Consider the following 7087-nt stretch of genomic DNA (forward strand, 5'->3'; position numbering starts at 1 on the left):
CTTAGTCGTGGACTAGTGTAAACAGGTCAAAATTCAAGTTTATCATCGTAACTAGTTTTGTGCCCGATGTCCATGTTGTTTATTGAATTTACTTGCAACTATTTTCTTTTTGGGTCGGTCCACATTACTTGCAACTTTCTCATTTCTTTTCTTTTATAATAACTTTTTAATGGCAAAATTACTATTTTACACTTATGTTTTTCTATTAACTCAACTTTATTGCACTACTAACCTTATCTATTTAAACTACCTAACTGATTAATTAAATTAATCATTCCCACCAAAAAAAAACCCAACCCTTCAAATTCACCATCACCCCAACTACCTCAATTGAATGCTCCCCCATTCAATTCACCAGACGAATATGGTTGAGTTCATTTATTCTGGAGAATTCTCCGGAATACATCCCCCTCCAAAAACCCTAGTTCATCTTTTCTCACTCCTCACTCCTCTACGAATCTCATCATCTCTCTCTCTCTCTCTCTCTCTCTCTCTCTCACACACACACACAAACACACACACACACACACATCTGATTCGTTGTTTTTGCGTTCCTCCCTTATTCAATTCTCTGTTTCAACTTCTTGAGTCCCTCAATGACTACCCCAAACGACAAAGACCTTGATCTTATTTGCCACGACACGCTTGAATCAAGCGAATCTAAGCGCCAATCTGGGCAAATCACCTACAAGCCGCAGCGAGGAACGGAAAACATGAAACCCATTCGTCGTGCTTCTCTCATTGCAAGGAGGAGGATTAGTGGTGCTAAATTGGCTGAGTATGTGAGCGACGAGGAGGAGAAGCCTCAGGAGGTGGTCTATGAGGCTACGGCACATGATGAACCACCATTTGAGGTGGTTACACAGGCTGAGGGTTTGGTTGTTGTTGCTGGTGTAACACCCTAGAAATTCCATTCTTTTAAAATACATGTTTTGCCCTGTTTGAAAATTTAAATAGGAATATCTAAGATATTACCGCCACCGTGAAAACGGCTAAGGCAACCATCAAAGACACACAGCGGAAGACTATTTTCAAAACCATTCAAAATAAGTTAACTTAAAAAGTCAACCAACGAAAGTAAAATAAAATCATCCTACAACTTGGAACCATTGTAGGCCCTTATTAAAATCGAACCAACTTTAAAACTTTTGCGTTAGTCATGCATGATAATAATATCATAAATAATTAAAGCATTAAACACATCATATACTTATAGAAACTAGCATGATTCGCTCTTCACTCATGTCCATTCATGAATATGCTTCATCATCTGAAAACCTCCTCTCTACTTGTCCCCACTACTCGCCATTAGAAAATGGGTCGTCGTAGGGCCAAAGTAAAGACATGGCCAAACACACAAATACACACAATCAGCAAAGCTGAGTACATAAGCGTAATTAATCACACTAACATGCTTTCACCTATCAACACACACTTACCTCAATGCACCTATTTACAAGCACACACAAAAATCAACAAGACACTTTAACTAGACACTAAATAATTCATTTAGCGTTGATTACGCATCGAACGGGTTTCCAACTATCCTCCCCAAAATAAATTGAGGTTAACTGACACGGGAGCTAACCGTGCCAGCGACAAAACCACTCAAAGGTGGCGGAATTTCTGCACATATTAATAAATAAAAGGGATACAGCGTCCTGTACTCTATTAGAAGTTATGGTTAAATATAAAACCCCATAACTCCCCCCATTGTTCATACTCAAGGTATATACGTTCCAAGAGTTTTGGTGCGTAATCTCTTTCACTTTACGTTATTTACATGTTATTGGACTTGGTGATGACTCTCAAAGCATAATAAATTAATCAACAATAATTATTCAATCAACCAAACATACCAATTTAATTCTTGAATAATTAGTGACCACATATTATTTAATGTTGAACCCCTTTTAATTCTACCTCATTGTCAAAGACACCTTAAACGCATAAAGCGCCAAAAATCCTATCACTCGGTGTTAAAAACACCTTAAGTGCACAAAGGCACCAACATACAATTTATTCCTCGTGTACATAGACACTTATATAGCTCCTTCCTCATGCTTAAAGCATCAATAAAAATTATTTGAACCATAATAAAATTCATTTTCAATATTCCTAACATAATTAAACATGTAGTTTAATTAATCATGCATTCTAACATGCCATAAATAAAAGTGTGGTTCAAACACGACATGCCCAAAATATAATTTTCCAATCCATAAACCATCACAAATAATTCATGCTTCACAATTCAATCACCAACACCATTAATTCACAATTCCATACATAAACCTTAGCATTATACTACTTGTAATTGATTGAAATCAAGCCTAGCATGATTCTACATCATCAAAATATGCTAAGTACGCGAACGTACCTCAAATAAGCTCTTAAAATAACCGAGTACTCTACAACAATTCTCGAACCAAGTCTCCTACATAAAGGGACAATAATACTATATTAATTACCCTTGTATACATAATTTTCAGCAACTTAAACTCACTTTAAATAACTTATAATAATCTGAAAATTATTTAAAAACCCCTAATTAAACTCCTTTTTAATGGATAATCACACCCTTTTATTAAAAATCACAATTATACTACTTTAAATAAAATTCCAACATTTTAAACTAATAAAAAATCCTTTAAAACTTCATCAAAATACATCTTTATACTTAAATTATCCATAGAAACATTAAATTATCTCTTACCCCTTTTAAACTCAAGGATAAAATTTAAAGCATAAAAAAAAATCGTTAAAAATCAAAAACTGCCCGAAAATCATATTTAGAGGCTGAATTTGGCCACGAGAGGGTGGTGCACACTACCAAAGGTAGTGATTCTGTTTTAAAACGTTGTTTCCACACGAAAAACACTACTTTTTTTTATCAAAATCGGACGAGTTCATAACCTGATCGGATTAATATTAACTAACGGAAATCTAATTATTAAAACATGAATTTGCGTGTTCAAAATAATCTGGAATTAAGTTAAACTAATCAGTAGTTATAATCACCAAAATTTCAAAACATCATTACTATAAAAGCTCTAATTCAAGTGTTCATAAAAACCCTAAAATCATGATTTTCAATAATTAAAAACCCTAGGTTATAAAATTTACAAAATCTGAAAATTATGACATTTATAAATATGAAATTATAAAGTTTAATCATTAAAATACAATTTGATACTAATTAAATTAATTTCAAACAACAAAATCAAAACCCATAAATCAATAATTATAATTACACAAATTAATAAAACAAAGGAGAGAGAAAATAAGACCAACCTTTTTGTGTGGGAAATTTTTGGGGATTCATGGGGTATTTATAGAGTAGAGAGTGTAGGATTAAATTTGGTCCTATAAAAATGTGGGCTTGAGTTATGGGATAGGGCTTAAGTTATAGGTTTTGGAATGGGTTATTCCAATAAGAGTATGTAGGAATAATTTACATTGCCCAATAATTAATAAACGTTTGGCCCAAAACTTATTTTACTTTTATAAAACTTTATATTTAAAATACTTTAACCCGTTAAAATATTTAATTTAAATACTTGAGCCCTTGACAATATATTTTATTAATACTTAAATACTTTATAAAAATACGGGGTATTACAGCTGGGTTCCTACTGCTCCAGTTGATGAGGGTGAGGTCTCCGCTGCTGGATCTGCTACTGGGGAGTCTTACCCAATAGATCTGGAGGTTTCTGAGGTGGCTAAGCCACCCGAGTCCCACGACAATGATGAAGGGCCTTCCACCGGCGCTAAACGGATCAAATCTAGTCCACCTAACGGGATGACGCGGGAAGAGGTGATTGAGGCTTACCTGCAGATTTACTACCCTCCGTTCAACCCTCCTCTTAACTGATTGCGCATAGTATATTCTAAAAACCCTAATTTTTTACTGTGGTCCTGATATGTCTATTTTATATAGTATTTTACCCCCGTCCCTTGGTCATAATTAGTAGTGTTTTTGACTCTTTAGAGTAAATTTTATTACTAATTAGTGTTTTCTAGTGTTTTCGTAGTTTTGGTTGAGTTTTGTAGGAAATTGCATCTTTGGAGCTTTTTCCCGGGATTATTGCGGAACGACTACGAGCATTAGAGGGCACGACCGCTTGCATTGGACACCGAGTATTCAAGACCCGAAGTGGAGATTCGAATTGGGCCAAGAATGAAGCCAAATCCAAGTCCAGCCTATAGTCGGGCTCGATCGAGCAATCATTAGCTCGATCGGGCGGCTGCCCAGAACGAGAGTGCGAAGAAAAAGGCGGACCCGATCGGGCGGCCCTTCGCCCGATCGGGCGCGCGTCTCTGAGGAGAGTTTTTCGGCGATTTGCTTTGTTTAAATTAAGAGTAATTACAAGTTTTGTATAAATATGATTTAATGCTTTTTGTTTAGCACCTCTTCTCTTAGACTTTCTCTTTCTACTTAGTTTTATTCTCTCTCTACAACTCCATTCTTTGTTCTTGAATCAACTCCTTGTTTACGATAACTTCGGTAACAATATCTTCTTTATTAAGTTCAGTAATTTTATTTCTTTAATTCATCATGTTTCCTTTAATTGCTTTGATTAGTTTAGATTCAATTATGCATGAGTAGTTCTCTTTCTAGGGTTTGTGGGGATCCGTAAATAATATGAAGGGGTAATTTGTTATTGTTGATTGTCAATGCTTGATTAATTTCCTATTGATTGATTTTATGCTATGCAATTAGATTATGCCTGGTTTAATTGTATGAGTTTAGCAATATTGATTTGAGATTCGAGAGATGAGAGTTGATGTTTAGGCTTAGTTTCAATAGGCAGACTAATTAATAAATGGTTAAGTCGAGATTCGAGAGATGAGATTTAATGCTGATAAATTAACTCCGTGATTGTAATATGTAGCGAAAGCCCTTTATGATCTAATTAATTGATGCATTGATGATTGATTGTTATGTTTTACCCTGGAATATTGTTTATTGGTGAACCTATGCCCTAGGCTTTTTATTCATTGATTTTCCTCCTACTTTTATTCCTTCCCACTTTTACTCTTAGTAGTTTAGCTCCCTTTTATAATAACAATTTGGTTACTTGATAATTTATATTATATTGATTAAGTAGGAATAAATTGACTTGTTTCCCTATGGTTCGACCCTTCTTCCCTATCTGCATAGCTAGTGGATTTAGGTAATACTTTTGATTAGGTGATTACGACTTTAGCCTGTCAAAATTTGGCGTCGTTGCCGGGGAAACGGTTTTATTTTTATAGTCTAGATTATCCCCTCTTGTCTCAGAGAACGTTAGTTCTTTGAGGTAATTCTCATATTTGTCTTTTAGTTCTTTGTTTATGCCCAGGTGTTCCAGACCAGGTTATATTCCATTTGATCCTGAGATCGAGCGCTCTTTCCATAGACAATGAATCTTTACGGACAAATCCTGGCGGGCTCCAAGGATTACAATAATCGCATAGACCCTCCAACTGATTCTAGTGATTCAGAAATCCCTTCAAATTCATAATCAGATATGACAGCACCTAAGAAGCTCATCAATTATTCGCAGCCGACCCTGACAGATTTTCCACACCTTACTCCTACTCTGGCCCTTGATGGAGTGCAATTTGAAACCAAACCCCAATTTATCACGATGATGAGAGGAAGCAATTCAGTGCAGCTAAGGGTGAAGATCATAATCTTCACATTACAGATTTCTGTCAATATTGCAACACAATTAGACAAGCTAGGGTCACGCAAGACCAAATCAGGGAGATTCTTTTTCCCTTTTCATTATGTGGAAAAGCTAAATTATGGTTTAATGGTTTGAATAGAACTACACTTGGTATTACTGAGTGGGAAACTCTTGCCTTGAATTTTTATATAAATATTACCCTGTAGTGAAACAACTTTACTAAGGAGTGCTATTCAGAACTTTGCCCAAGAGCCAGATGAAGCTCTATATGAGGCTTAGGAAAGGTTTAAGGATCTACAGAGATAATGCCCCCACCATAATCTGGCACAATGGCAGTTGATCCAAGTGATTAGGGGATTTTTATCCACCAAGCACCGTTTGACAAGTGGACCAACCAGGTTCCGCCACGCGTCCTCCACGGACCACTTAAGACACGCCACGTGTCCACCCATGCCAAATGGGACAACCGGCCATCAAGGCCCATTTCAGTCTAGAAGCCCGTTCGGCCCTAGGTTTACCTTAAACCTAGAGAGTTGCACGCTTCCCAAGGCTATAAATACTCGATTAATCCTCATTAATCAAAGGACCGAATAATTTACGGAACACACTAATAACCGGCTGATCTCGCTAGCAAAGCAGATTACCTACATTAAATACTCTCACCTAGAGAGACCTTATTACTTTAATTTCTGTATTAATTACTCCTTAATCAGGTACTAACTTGACCGTTGGAGGCGGAGCTCTCAGGAGTCTCCGTTATTTTGCAGGTACAGGCGTCCGGTTCCAGTCTCGGAATTGTAACTCTCCCGCAGGACATCAGAAAACCCCGAAACATTTGGCGCCGTCTGTGGGGAGAGTACTTCAGAGATGGCATCCAAGTCTGTACCGACCCCAGAAGAGAGGCGTCCCCTAGACGACCCTCAAGTTCAGTCGGACCATGATACCGAAAGTGAATTTGAAGTTGAAACTCATACAGCTCCAGACGGGACCCTAAGGGCCCGCCGTACCCGTCATACTGAAATAAGGGTGACCGATTATCAGAGTCGGCTTCTACTTCAAATTTTCAGGACAGTTTGCGAAATGCCTCGATGAGGCCAACTCAGTCGTACCATGAGAGTCAGTCAGGCGGCACCTCCCGTCAGTCTGGCTTTCATAGTGCGCAGGCGGTACCAAATTTGCCATTTGTGCCGCAACAACAATATTTTATGCAGCCACCTCCATTTGGTGGACCTGCAGCAAAAAACGTCCAACCTATGGACTGGCAGCTACGGCTGCTTAGACTTGGTGAACAGCCGTCGGCCTTCTCCAAGGAAATTACTGAAGCCGCTCAGCCGGCCAAAGTAAAAAATGTTTTAGTAGGCGCCTATGATGGCACTACTAACCCGGAAGACCATCTGATGGCATTCTCCAAC

Source organism: Chenopodium quinoa, unplaced genomic scaffold, assembly GCF_001683475.1.
Source record: "Chenopodium quinoa cultivar QQ74 unplaced genomic scaffold, ASM168347v1, whole genome shotgun sequence".
Taxonomy (NCBI): Eukaryota; Viridiplantae; Streptophyta; class Magnoliopsida; order Caryophyllales; family Amaranthaceae; genus Chenopodium; species Chenopodium quinoa.